Below are 14,845 nucleotides of genomic sequence, written 5' to 3'. Positions count from 1 at the left end.
TTCTCCCTGATGATCAGTTCAAACCTCCTCTGGTGCGACCTGGGGCCATTGCCTCGTGTCCCATCACTTGTCACCTGAGAAGAAACCAGCACCTCCTCGCTGCAGCCTCCTTTAAGGTGGTTACGGGGAGAGATGAGGGTCTTCCCTCGGCCTCCTCTTCTGACTGAACAGCCCCATTTCCCCCAGGCCCTCCTCACGACTTGTTTCCCAATCCCTTCAGCAGCTTCGTTGCTTTTCTCTAAACACATTCAAGAAACTCAACGTCCTTCCTGCAGTGAGGGGCCCAAAACTGAACACGGTGCTCAAGGTGCAGCCTCACCAGCACCGCATGCACAGGGAAAATGGCTACGAACATTCAGGCTATGTCCTGGCTATGAGCATTGAGGTGAGGCAACAGAAGAAATATCTGCCATGAGAAGTGCTTAGAACACGAACAGATCTCTTGGAAAGAAGCAACCCGCCGCTGGGGGACTCCAGGCAAGCATCGTGCTGACCCTGCTGCAGGGCAGCAGAGCGGTGCATTGGCAAGGACTGGACAATTGAACTTTGTGAAGTGCTCTGACCCCGCTGCAGCTAGAAAATCAGTGATAAGGCAGCACTGATGGTACAAGCCCCAGCTGGGGGCACTGGACACAGGGAAATTGGGGCATTTCTCCCCTGGGTTGCATTTTCCCCAGCACCATGCAGAGGCTGACAAGAGCCCTGCTTGCAAACGAAGCAGGTGCCTTCCTGGGGCTGCAGCAGCAGGGCTCGGGGTGTCCCCTCTGCTGGTGCTCAGCCCATGAGCTGCTCCTGGGCTGTGATTTCTCCCTCGCTTGTTTGCCAGCTCCCCCAGTTGCAGGGACCCCAAACAAAGGGGCCCCTTCCCGTGTTTACCTGCCCAGCTGGCAGGGTGAGCCCTGTTAGCAGCAGCCACAAGCGGCAGCCGGTAGGTGCACTGCAGCAGTAATTAGCCTCAGGACACTTCCAGCAGCTATTAGCCATATCTCACTTGATAACTTTTAATTTCTCCTTCGGGTGAAATGTCCAAAGCAAACAACAGCTTAACCCTGTGGCTGCTGGGCGGGGGCAGGTGCCCCAGCAGGGCTGTTTGGAGACGGGTGGCAGGGGGTGACAAGGAGCCCCTGCAAAGGGCAGTGGATATTGGGAATATTTGGATGTTAGGAAGAACTTCTTTACCAAAAAGGTTGTGAGGCATTGGGATGGGCTGCCCAGGGAAGTGGTGGAGTCACCATCCCTGGAGGTCTTTACAAGATGTTTAGATGTAGAGCTCAGTGACATGGGTTAGTGGAGGACTGGTTAGGGTTAGGTCAGAGGTTGGGCTGGGTGATCTTGGAGGGCTCTTCCAACCCAGATGGTTCTGGGATTCTGGGATTCAGCAACACCCAGCCCCGGCCATGCGGCCTGCTCAGGGCCATGTGCAGGACCTCGGGACGGCTTGGCCACAGCTCACAGGCAGTGCCCAGGCTGCTGCAAAGTGCTCCAGCACCATGGCAAAACACAGAGCTGCGCCTGCCTGTCTCTCAAAATCAATGCATGCTTTAATCCCAGCCAAATTAACAACCTTCGGCAGCAATTCTTACCCTGCTGCCACACACGACCCTTTGTGGGATCAGTGGCACAGGGGGTCCCTTTGGAAACGCTGTTGGACTGAGACCCCAAGCAGCCAGTGGTGACTGCCACCAAACAGCTTTTCTCCTTTCACCTTCACATTTTCAGCCCCTAGAAATGCTCCAGCTCCGGGTCTTTTTTTTTTCGTCTTTTTTTTTTTTTTTTCCGGGGGGGGAGGGAGGTCTCTCCAATTTTCACAGACCTCTGAAAAGTTTGGACTTGGCTGTTGTTTTTCACACAAGACAGCTGGGTGCCAGGGGACGGGGAGGCACAGCCACCAAAACAGGTGTCCCTCTGCGGAGGGGACAGACAGACACAGGGGACAGAGGCGTCCCAGTGCCACCAGCGCCCCTGCAGAGCTGGGGCTGGGGAGGAATGGGGTTACGTGGAGGAGCTGGAAGCAGGGAGTGGGGTCCTGCGGGACGGGGCCCTCCTGCAGTGCGATGAGAGGTGCGGGGACATGGGGACACGGGGATGCTTCCTCTGCCTCCGGCTCCCAGCTCCTGCCAAGAAACTGATGCAAAATCCCCAGCGAGGCGTCACAGTTGCACACCCACTAATTGGCCCATCCGCAGCCAGCGGGGGGGCCTGGGGCCCTGCCAGCGCAGCCACCAGTAATCAATCCTCCTGTGGCCCGTGCTGTAATTACCGTCCAGCTCATTAGCACTAATTGGACTACTCCCAGGAAAGTAGCCTGATGGAAAAAAAAAAAATAAAACAAACAGAGTTCAATTGCTTTTAACTTTGACTTGTTCAAACGCCCAGAAAGAAAATAAGTGAGAGGGCCCCCGACGCCGCGGAGGGACACCCCCGTCCCACAGCCCGACCCTCCCAGGGCCGGGGCCGTGCTCAGGTCTCCCACTGAGGTGAATGGCACGAGGGCAGGGGGCACGGCGATGCCCCCGCACCCACAAAATCCAGGGCCTGTCCCAGCTGCAGGGGGGGCACGGCTGGGCCGGGAGCTGGTTTCCCCTTGCGGTGCCAGCTTCCCCTTCAGGTGCTGCTCTCAGCAAACCCTTTCAGCTCCTGTGTCCCCAAACCAATGCCCCCTCCCCACTGCACCACCCGTGCTCAGCATCCCCGTGTCGCAGGGACCCGTCCGCACCCCGCTCCCCTGGGGTCTGCGGCCGTGGAGCTGCTTTGGGAGCGCAACCAGAAGGGGCCCGAGGTGGCCTGGGCTGGGAGGGGGGGGTCTCCCTGCCCCTGTCCCCACTCCTGAGCCCGGCAGAGCACTGCATGCGCTGCCAGAGGCCCTTGCCTGGTGTCCCCAGGCCTTCGCTGAGCGGGTTCAAGGCCATGTCCTGACAGAAAGCAAGCTGCTCTGCAGGCCGGGGTGAGGTTCTCCAGGGCCATGCGGGTGGCAGCAGGAGCTGAATGTGGCAGCAACGGGTCCCTGGGCCACCACCCATCCCCATCCCAGCTGGTGGGCCAGGATAAGTGCCACCAGGTCCGAGCAGCAGAGGAGTGGCCCAGGGGACAGGACGGGATGGGCAGCGGTCAGGGAGAGGGTCTGCATTGCCCCACACCCCCCTTCTTCTGCATCCCCCTGTGGGGGCACAACCCCAGAACCAAACTCCCTGGGAGTGGGGTGTCCTGGTTACCCCCAGAGCATTTTAGCCTGGGGGGCACAGAGGGGCGAGACCAGAGGATGGTCTGAGGGGCTGCAGGGAGATGTTGGCTGAGCCCCCGGCAGTGTCCACCCGTGAGCTTCCCCAAACCACCCCTTCGTGCTGCACTGGGCCCAGCCAGCAGGAGCCCTGCAAACCCCAGGGCTGGTGCAGGTTGCAGGGGGGGGTTCCTGGTGAAGCCATTTGGCAGCGGGACAGCCGGGGGCATCCTGCGGGCCCCCACAGCCCTACACAACCAACTCACTGCTGCTGGCAGCAAACTGGCCCTGGGGTGTGTCGAAAGCCCCTTGTGCTGCCCCCGTGGTGCTCTGAAGGTGCTCTGAAGTCCCTTCCACGCTTGGAGAGGGGACACCACGGAGGGACAGCACCACGCACCCCCTGCACACACCCCCCCCATGAGCCACAGCACACCCGCAGCCCTGGCAGAGGGGCATGGGTCCGACCCTGGACACCAAATCCCCAGCCCCACAGCAGGGCCATGCATGGCCGAGCAGATCCTTTCCCAGCCCCAGGTCTGCCCCGCAGGCAGGGGGGGACTGGGGGCAGCAGGAGCGCGCCCTGCCCGGGCTGCAGGGGCAGCCAGCGAGGGTCCCTGGGGGTCCTGGGCAGTTTGGGGCAGAGTTTGGGTCTGTGCGTGTCCGGCACTGCCCTGCTCTGCTCCAGCAGCTCCCTGGTGGGCCCCAAGCACCCCCCGTGGTCGCACTGCTGGGGTTGGGGGTCTGCAGGGCACGGGGGCCGCGCTCCCCCCTGATGCAGCCCCGCAGCGAGGGGGAGGCCTTGGAGGCACCGCCGGCCCCAGCACCCGGCGTGGAGCGAGGGAGGCACCTCCTGGCCAGCAGGCAGCACTGCCACCCCCTGCACTGCCACCCCCTGCACTGCCACCCCCTGCACTGCCACCCCCTGCTCTGCCCCCCCTGCAGTGCCCCCTCCCCTTCCCAGAGCGTAGCCCAGGCTGTAGCAAGGCGGGGGGACACCGCTCACGCAGCCCCTGCTGATGGGGAGGACCCCCAGTGCAAAACAGCACCCACCTCAGCTGCAAACACAGCACCAGGACATGCCCTGATCCTCCCCGAGAGCGTCCCAGCCGCTGCTGTGACACCGGGGCATCGCAGCCCCATGAACATCTGCCAGGCACCAGCACGGGGGCTTCAAACTGGACTTTGCAAGCAGAAAGTGTCCACAGCGAAACCTCCTGCTCTGATGCTGCTCCAGCATCACCTGTGGGCATTTGGGTGTCCTCGTGCCCTTTCCCCAGTCTCCTATCACACGTGTCTGCACATTTATTTTTCCCCGGGCTGTTCCCGAGCCCATGCATTGGACTCTGATGCCATTTGCAGCAGGAGCGTTGTGTCCTCCTGCAGCAGTGCTGCCCCTGCACCGTGGCTGGGACCTGGCTGGGAGCTGCTCCTGGGTGCAGATAACAAACAGGGCAGGGGCAGCTCTCCAGGAGCCTTTCCTGGTGCTGGCTGATGGGCTCTGCTCACCGGGCTTTATGGGTCTGACCAGGATCAGCCCGATGAGGCCCTGCCTGTGGCTGGGGCTTTACGTGCTCCCACCATACCGTGACATTGCTTTGCAATGGACCCCCCCATCCCTGGAGCAAACCTGGATGAGATATCTCATGTCGTGCTGGTCTTACCTGCCTGATCACCCAAGGCCCTCACTGATCCCTGCGATACATCATGCAGGGTTAAATGCAAACAGCAGAGGAGTGATAAAAAAAAAAAAAAAAAAAAAAAAAAAAAAAAAAAAAAAAAGAGGCTGAAGGAAACAGCCTCAGCTTCCATGGAAACAGAGGAGCACACAGAATTTGGATTTCAGGTGCAAATCAGGAGCCCTTCCCTACAAGTACCAGAGTGACCCATGTCGATGCAGACACAGTGCTGCCCCGTGATGTCCACGGCTCGGCCACGTCCCCCCCCCAGGGCCAGTGCTGGGGGAGCCATGGCTGAGCTGAGCCCCTGGCTGAGCCCAGGTGAAGCCCTCGCTGGGCTGGGGCAGGGATCTCATGGGGTGTGCAAACTGCCAGCGGGCACCCAGCACCCATCCTGAGCGCTGCCTCCCTTACTGTGGCTCTGCTGGGTGTCCCCACAAGGAAGCTGATGGTTTGTGCCCAACCCAGAGCGTAACAGCCGGCATCCCCATGCAGTGCTTTGGGCCTCCGTGCTGGGCTCCTTGTTATTTCTCATTGCTGGGGTCTCTGGCTGTTTTTCTGCTCTGGAAGCATTGGAGGCCGTGAGCTTCCCCGGGTCAGCCCAGCACCTCTGGGGCAGGGGAGGACGGGGAGGTCTTGGTGCAGCAGCAGAACTGCCCAACACTGGGCTGGCAGAAACGCACCGAGGAGGATGGAGCAGTCATGGGGCTGATGACAGGCACTGCTCGGGGTGCTCAGCAGGACAGGGACCTGCTCAGGCTCTCCAAGTGCCATGGGGACACGGGGATGTCCACGTGCCATCCACCACTATAAGAAATATCTCCCTGGGCTTGTTGGTAAGAGGGCGTAGGAGAGTAGCTGAGCCAGGCACCCAAGCGGGGAGATGCTTGAAGCCCAGCAAGAAGCTGAACAGCAGCTTGGGGGTGTGCTGGTGCACAGAGGATGAAGGGCAGAGGACAGACCTGTGGGCCAGGGAGTCCCTCTCCAACCCGAACACCCTGCGTGGTGGTGGCCTCCTGCACGGGGATCCAGCGAGAGGCCACAGCCCCCGAGGGCCCTCTCGTTTTGGTGCCTTCCTCCTGGGGGCTGAGACTGCAGCGCTCGGACTGGAAAGCAAAGCAGAATGGACAAACTTAGGAAACTGGGCTTTGTGCAGGTGTTTCCCATGTGGACTCTTTGATGCCTGTCCCCACGAACCCTGCTGGGGTTCCAGGCATCTGGGGTTGCTCCTCTCCACCTCCTTGGCACCAGCCAGCAGGCTCCAGCCCTAGGAGAAGGAGGCAGCAGCACAAGCCCAGGGGCACTGCTTGCTGCAGGGCAGGGACTGAGCAGCAGGCACTGTGCCAACCCCCCCCCAGGTGCTCCAGCCCCACGCTGCACGGCCCAGGACCAGCGCCGAGCCGCGGGCTGGGGGAGCTCAGCACCAGCACACGCACAGAGCCCTGCAGAGCTGGTCCACGGCCAGCATCTCCGCACCCCAGCGACCACACAGAGCAAGGGAGCAGTGTTTATTAATCTCTTGAAATCCTCAGAGAACTAATGAGTGCGCCTGCCTGGGAGAGAGCAGCAGCAGCAGCACAAGGAACTGCTGATGTCTTATTTCAGCCCCGGGGCCCCGCAGGCTGTGCAGGAAGGGTCCGGCTCAGGGGATGGCGATGCCCTTTCCCTTTGGGGTCTGCTTGGGGTGAGGCTGCGTGAGGGAGGGCTGGGAGAGCCCAAGGCTTGTGGCACCACTGCCTGCGTGTGTCCCAAAACCCAGGCTGGAACAACCCTGGGAGGCCGCTGGGTCTGTCCCCGTGCCCGGCTGCACGGCTCTCCTCATGGCTGGTGGGGTTTAGCTGCTCTTTAAACATTTTGCAGATGTTTTGAGAAGCTCCCGTGCCTTTAGCCTGTATCTCGCCTTGCTGTTAAAGACATTCTCCTGCTCTCTCTGCAAGTTTTTCTTATGTGATGATCGGTTTCGTATTTTACCTCAGTCTGCTCCAGGCTAAATGCCACCAGTTCCCTCAGCCTCTCCTTCTGGTCGTGTTTTCTAGGCTCCTGATGATTTTTGTCCCTTTCCTGTACCACATCACTCAGTGCGCACTGCTGGTCTCGAGATCCCAGCTGGGTGCCCCTTGTGCTGCAGACCCAGCTCTTTGCATGTCCAGCTGGGTGAAAACGATGCCTTGTCTAAATATCACCTTTCCCAAATGACCAGCACCTGGTTTTAATGAAGTGTTTGTGCCTTGTTTGTGCCAAAGGTTTGTGCCCACCACCCAGCGTCGTTGTCCATCCAGCCCTCCCAGCCCCTGCGGCACAGCCCCGGTGCCACTCTCTGGCCACGGAGGGCCACCCAGATGCCCGGGTCTAGCAAAACCCCGGCACTTCCCAGATTCCAGCCTTTGGGCCAGATCCCCCCCGCCCAATTCAGATACGAGGAGGAGCAGGACGGCCGGCTCCGAGCCACTGCAGATGCTCTGGGACACGTTGTCGCTGCAGGTGCTCCTCCGTCAGGGATGCGGGGGCACAGGCCAGCTTCTCTCCGGGGTCGGTGCTTAACCAAACACCTCCCTTTTCTCCGCAGCAGGACCAGCAGTTTTACCGTCACTTAGTGGGAGAATTGAGAATTTTCTTCATTCTAGAATATTCATTTCAGGATATTTTCTTAATCTATCTTGCTGTGTTTTGCCTCAGCCTTCACCCTGCAGTCGGGATTTTTTCCTGAGCTTTCCTTGGGCTTTCCCAACCCCTCCAGTTGTATTAATGTCAGACTGAGCATTCACCACCTGGCTCTCCCCTTCCCATTCTGATTGTGCATCAGACACAGAGGGAGGGGGTGGTTACAAATCCCCTGCCTAACTGGGATTTGATTTTTGCCCAAACCGTGCTCCTCCGTGACTCATCCAGAAAATGACTGCTGGTGTGATGAGAATAACTAGAGCTGAGTGGAAATGGGGTAAAACCCAGCAAGGGTGGCCCAAAAGGAGCTGGTGCCAGACCAGCTGGGTTTACGGCTGCTGGCTGGGGGAACTGGCCAGCCACGACCCCGGAAAGCAGCAGATGCCTCGGGGCAGCTCAGGAGGAGGAGATGGGACCTGTGGAGACATCGGCAGGGCAGACGGTCTCAGGCAGCACCAGCAAGGGACGTTCCAGCCCCATGGAGCACACAGGTGGACACCCTGGGGCTCAGGACCAGCCTGGTTTGCTGCGGTCATTTAGGGTTTATCACAGACTGCAGGGGTGGTGAAAACTGCTGACAGCCCACAGCTGGGGGGGCCTCACCCAGGCTGCATCACACAGGACAGGAGGGAAGCCTCCAGACCTCGTGATGGTGTCCAGATCGCCAGCAGCATCTTTAACAGAAGTGGAGGAAGAAGCGATTGCTGGAAGTCCTTGATGCGATCAGCCTTGAGCCCTTCTAATTAATAGTTCTGCCTCGAGCACCGCCAGTGACTCCTGGGCCACTTAATCCCCCGATGCTCCCCGTTCATCCCTTGCAGGCTCCTCACCAGGGCTGCTTGCTGCATTGTCAGAGACCTTGGAGAAACCCACCTGTGGCAAAGCCCCCACACTCCAGTGGAGGAACACATAATCCTGCAGGAACAAACAGCCGGTTTCCTGGCCAGAAAACTGCCTCCTGTGAAACCGAGCTGGCAGGCACGGGCTGTATTTATAGCCTCTGGCGGCGTGTTGGCAGAGTCCCCGGTGAGCTGCTCCTTCCCACTCCTGGAGCGCACCAGGAGCTCCGGGGTCTGGCTGCACACGAGCAGAGGTCCCAGGCTGGGGTTTGGGGTGTCCCAAGGGAGCAGGGCTTGGGGCTGCTTCTGTTCCTAAATCCCAGGGCCAGCTCTGCCTCCATCGGCACTGCAGCACTGAGCACAGGCAGCTGGAGAGAAATGCAGATTTCAAGCACTTGTTGAAAAAAAAAAGGGGGAGGACGCATCAGGGAGCCCTTTGGTCTGCTGCTTCCAGCCATCTGATGGCCAGCGCTGGGTTTCACGTAGCTGATGCTGTCCTGCAGCCCCCTCAGTCAGATGTCAGCCTTTCTCCTGCACCCACACCATCCCACGGGGCTCAGCCTTGCTCCCGCTGCTGGCTGGGCACGGAGCAGGAGGGGGTCTCAGCAATTCTGCCTCTCCCCAGCATCACCTGGCCAGCGCCTGCCCCAGCCACCAGGCTTCTTCTGCTCCTTTCAGAAGATTTTCTCACCACCCGTCTTTTCTCCCTTTCCCTTGCCCCCTGTCTGCTCTTTTGGTGTGCACTCATTCACCGTCTCCCCCTGTTTCATAAGGTTCATGTTTAAAATGAAGCTTTTTGGGTCGACACCGATGGGAAGCCACACGATGCCACACAGACTCAGATCACATTTCCCTGACGAGCTCAAGGGACCGATGCTGCCTTAACAACATCCTTAAAACTGCCCACCCCTTAAAAAACAGCCTTTACGGATGCCCCCGAGCATGGTGCCAGCAGCTGTGATACGAGGTTTGTTCCCAGAGCTGGGGACAAAACCACTGGATCCTGGTCAAGGTGTGGGGCTGCCTCGCTGCTGCTGTGCCGCGGTCCTCCCCGCGCAGGAGGAGGTCCTCCCCCTGCCGTGGCACCAAGAACCCTGCAGGACGTGATTCCTTCCTTTTGAGCAGGGCTGGAGCTCAGCTCACAGCAGGGATGTTTATTTTATCAAGGAAATAGCAGAGTGGACGGGATTTGCTCAGACAAACACACAAAAGCTGGGATGCTTCTGTCAGCACTGAATCAGTTTGATGTCCATCTCGCTGCTCCGAAATGGCTTTCCCTTGATATTTGTGCTCATTCTTTGCCAGCACTCAGGCAGATTTCCATCCTGCCCAAGCAGGCAGCAGCACACGTCTCCAGCTCAGCTCCCCCGATGCAGCCCCGGCCCTGGGAGCGCAGCCCCCGAGCACCAGCAGCACCCCCTGCACAGGCAGCGCTCCCGGGACACAGCCAGGGGAAGAGGCAGGGGATGGAGGCAGGAGATGCCCCACGCCTCCCCCAGCGCTGCTGCACCACTCGTGTGCGCTGCTGGTGACTTCTGAGAGCCCCAGGACCAGGGGCTGGCCGAGCCAGGGCTCCGGACCCACAGCACAGTGGATAATCCCCTCCAGGAACTGATTCAGATTCCCAAAGCATCCTTTGGCCTCTAGTAAGGCCAAAGCGATGCTCTGAATAGCTCCTTTTGTGCTGCTGTAGCACTGGGCTGGCTTCCTTACCCCGAACAAGACGTGTGCCCGAGTCACGGCATCTGAAAGCTGAGGGCAGACAAAACCCTACGGGACAGCGACCAGGGCACTTCAACAAGAGACCACAGCCAAAGGGAACATGCAAATAGGGTTCGCTGAACACCAGCCTGGTGGAAAAAAAGAGAGGGGTTTGTGCCCTGGACACTCCCTGAAATTAATGCTGTCCCTGAATCAATGCTCATGCAAGAGGTGGCACTGCCCAGGATTCCAAAAAAACAGCATCTCTCGGATCTTGTCTGACTTTGTGCTGACCACAGAAATTAGCCAAACTGGCCCTGTGGCCAACTGGCAGGCTCTTGCTATGTGCCCACGCTAAAAACCTTCTGGACTCAAAAATCAAGTGGCCACACTGAAACCACCCTGCCAGCCCCCCAAAAGCAAGCCCAGGAACTGCTTGGGGTGTGTGGCTGTTGTCCAAGCTGTGCCAGGGGCCACGCCAGGAATTTAACGTGGGGACAGTCCGGCTGTAATGCCCTGGACCTGGTGCAGATTTATTTTTCTGCCACTTGCTTGGCATTTTGGCTCCCACCATCCCGAGCTGCTCCTAGCAGTATAAGTGGAGTGCACGTGGAAAATTGGGTGGCTGTGCTGTGTGCACACCCAGACTTGCTCTTCCCCTTGCAGAAATCACCTGCTTGGTGTCTTCCTGAGAGCCCTGCTCTGAGCACGATGAGATGGAGAGGCCGGCTGGTTTGGGGTAATGCCCAGCATAACAAGCGTTTTATTGCAGGGGAAGAGATGTGCAGCAGGAGGAGCCGTGCCTTCTTCCTTCGGGCCCAGGAAGGCTGAGCCCTGCCAGCAGGTTGATGCTGGCAGGGAAGCAGCCGGGGTCAGCCAGCACATCCCAGGCTGCATTACAGAACCAGAGGATCACAGAATTCCTCCTGGCTGGGTTCCCTGGGGTGCACACGCACAGGTGGCTCCTCCTCATCCATTTTTTCTGCCTGCACCTTCTGATCATCACGGCAAACTCCGTCCCCATCTGTGCTGAGGGCGCAGGAAAGCCTCCACTCCCCAGACCTGATTGCTCTGATCTCTGCCTCTCCAGCACATCTCTGCCCAGGCTGCTGCTGGCTTTCCTCTTTGATCTCAGCTCCATCTCCCTGGGGGCTGCCTGGTGCAGATGTTCTCCTGTTGGATTGTTCCATCCTCACGGACAGGTCTGTGGCCATTTGCAACTCACCAGGGCGCAGATATCATGACCCAAAAATACCTGTCCTGGTGAACCTGGCTGCGGTGCTGAGGGGAAGCTCCTTCATCAGCCCCGTGGTGGTTCTGGTGTCCGAGGAGCACTTCTGCCACTCTCGTGTCATCAAACACTTTGCGAGCACAGCCCCGGTGAGCCTGTCCTGCAGGGACATCCCCAGGCACAAGACCATAGGACTAAATGTGACAATCATCTTCAGCTTAGGCTTCCTCCCGACATCCTACCCCAGGACAATCCCTATTACCCTGAGAACTGCCTCGGGGAAAGTCAGGCGTGAAGCTCTCCGTGTGCCACTCACCCCATGGCCATCCTGCTGACTGATGCTCTGAGGACCACAGGCACCAGGCAGCTCCTCCCAGCACTCCTGAAAAATGAGGTTCAGTGTCAATCCCCTTTAAGCCAGCAGCCACAAGCAAGTGCAGATACCGTCTGCCTGTGCAGATGCTCAGCATCCTGCTCATCACCATGGAAATGGAGCTCTGAATACCCTCTGTCAAAGGAGAAGAGAGGTTCATGACAGGCGACAGAAGTTAATTGCGAAGGCGAGGCAAAGGCAAAGCATCAAACAGAGGCTGTGTGTGCACGCATGAGCAATTTCCCGATTCTCTGGACCAGCCAAACACTGCCAAGCTTCAGCAGTTCTCCTCCACACTCAAGCTGCCCCGACAAGCTTGTGCCGGTCATTGCCACCTGAATTTGTGTTACCGGGCACACAAATTTAGGGTGAGGGATTCGGGGCTGCCTACCCACACGCTCCCTTCACCGAGCAGGGGGACAGGAGGGTGCAGTGCCCAGGTCAGTGATGCAGGATGAGCTCCCCAAAATCAGCCTGATGAATGTAGCACAGACTGGGAACCGCAGGCTTTGGGTGCTGCATCTTGTGGCTTTTCTCTGTCCCAGCCCAATGGCAACAGAGACAACCTGCCCCTTCGAAACGGTCCTGCTGGAGATGCTGCCAGCAGACCCCAGTGCACTCCCCAGTCCAACCTGGGAAAAGTGTGCTGGGCCTGGCTGTGCTGGAGTTACCAGTGACCCTGGACAGGGTCAAGCATTGCTCGGTGGGGGGAAGGAGAGAGGAATTTCTGCCCAGCAGGGTAAAACCAACACAAAAAGAAGTAGGAAACAGGAGGGCGAGACACCAAGTGCTGTGCTCCTTCTTTGTCACCTCCCAGGCCCAGGAGCTCACCAGCTCGTGGGCTTCTTGAGCCCACCTTGCCCTTCTTCCCCAGGAACTGCTCCATTCTGTTAGGTGCCCAGACGAGAAGGGTTGCAGAAATAAAGTGCTGCAGTGGCCGTTCCTGCAACACCCTGCAGCAGGCAATGAACAAAATACACGGCCCTGCTAATGCCAAGCTCTTCTTACTCACAGGAGGAAAATGCAGTTCTAATTGGTGGTAAAAACACAAGTACTGAGTGTGCTTCAAAGCTTCTGCACCAGACCACGCTGCAGGAATCCATTCAGAAGAAACCACACGGGCACCTGGAAGGGGGAGGCAGTGCCGAGGATCCTGAGCACTCCCAGGCAGAGTCAGGGGGCTCCGAGCAGCTCGGAGGGGATTGCAGAGAGCTGCCTGGCTTCGTCCAGAAACGCGGTGTTTCCTATCCAAGTAGCTGAAAAACAGCAGGAGGAGCTGGCCATGGATGCACGGGGCTTTCTGTCGGCAGCTTTAAAGCCTTTGAACTCTCAGAGCGTGTTGTTTTTCCTTTTGAAACAAATCTTTTGGTATTTTTAATCTAACAAATAATCAATGTTACAAAAAAAAAACGTGTGTACAGCCATAAGAGACAGCCCAGGACATCCACAGGGCCATAGGATAGCTGCCCATTTTAGACAGTGACCTCTGCCAAAAAAAAAACAACAAAAAAACAAACAAACAAACAAACAAAAACTAATAATAATGCAGTGTATTGGAGTCCAGTATAACTACATGTATGTAACAACTGCAAGCAAATGTTCTTAGTGCACAGGACACTGACAGACCCCGGGGGTGCAGCACGGGCAGTTGCTGCCTGTAGGAGCTGGGGGGGATTTCTGTGACTCGGCTGTTCTGGGATCAGCCCCGTAGGACGCACACAGAGGAGCACAAACTCCCAGGCAGCTCTGTGCTGACCACCACAGTCCTGTCAGGAGCCCCTCAGCCTCAGCCTGGCACCCCAAAACCGATGGGCTGCGGGAACCTCGGGATCACAAGGGCTGATCCTGCAGTCGAGAGCACGCTCTCAGCCAACATCCCAGGCTGCACAGCAGGAGCTGGTGCATCTTACCAGTGTGTAAGATAAAGAAATGACTCTCAGACCCGGCCACCTCAGCATTCCTTCACAAACTGCCCCCCTTTTGCAGTCCCAGCGCCCTGGCAGAGCACTTTGAGCAGAGGCAGAGGTGGCTGTATGGCCCTGGGCTGGGCCAAGAAGTGGGCTGCAAAGCCAGGCAGGGACCCCTCCAAAAACACCCTCATCCTCTGGGACTCCCCATGCTGTGGGAACCTCAGGCTCTGCCCTTCCTCTCTTTCTTCTCATCCAGCAGTTATCCACGCAGTCAAGGTGGGGAAAAGCCCTCGTGGGCATGGCAGCTTCACCTCCCGCTGCCACAGGGCTCAGCACGGGGCTGCCACCGGTGCCATTTGGTCCTTGCCACCACGCCAGCACCTGGCTCCTACCCTGCTGCCCGGCACTGATGCTGTGCAGCTGCCCAGCGCTCACCCTGCACTGCCCGAGGATGGGACAAGGTGCAGGGCACCACAGGGACATCCCCGTCCCACAGCAGCAGCTGGGGCAGCCCCGATCCATGGCTTGCACCGCAGCCTCCAAACCCTCTGTGCCTCTCCAGCGCTGCCCACTCCCAGCAGGAGTTTGCTGAGAGCCACGAGCACTTGGTATCACGGCTGACTCCAGCTGGACAAGGTCAGAGGACAGAAGTGTGATAATTCGGGTCTTGAGAAACGTGGCCAACCAAGGGAGGAAAGGAGCAGGACCACACAGAGACCTTGATGGAGCAGAGAGCCAGTAACAGCACAAAGGAAGGACACCGTGCCCGCGGTTGCTGTTTCCTCCCTTTCCTCCCCGCTACCTCATTTTGTCTCCTAAAAGCCATTACAAACCCTCTGTCATTGTATTCCTGCTCGGCATCTGAACCTGGGATGAAAGGAATGAGAAGTTCGATGTCTAAACTCCTGCGTTGTGTCTGCCACGCTGAGGGGATGAGGGCTGGAAACAACGGAGAGCAGGAGCTGATGGCACTGCAAAGTGAATATTAAACAGAACTGGCTGTACAGCAAAACTTTATGCTTGTTACTGAGTTTGACTTCAATGCCGGTGGGGAAAAAAAAAAATAGGCAATGCAAGAGCTGCAGGGAATCAGCATCTTCCCCCAGCAAGAAACCCTCGCTTTTTACAGAGCACAGGTGAGTTCTGGGCAGAGACAGCGCAGTCTGTGGGTACCTTCTGTATTTGCCATCTGATATTCTCAACAGTGTCTACAGAAGTTCATTGGACACTTCCCATA

This window comes from Anas platyrhynchos, chromosome 1 (genome assembly GCF_047663525.1).
Source record: "Anas platyrhynchos isolate ZD024472 breed Pekin duck chromosome 1, IASCAAS_PekinDuck_T2T, whole genome shotgun sequence".
Taxonomy (NCBI): Eukaryota; Metazoa; Chordata; class Aves; order Anseriformes; family Anatidae; genus Anas; species Anas platyrhynchos.
Note: the sequence above shows the minus strand (reverse complement) of the source record.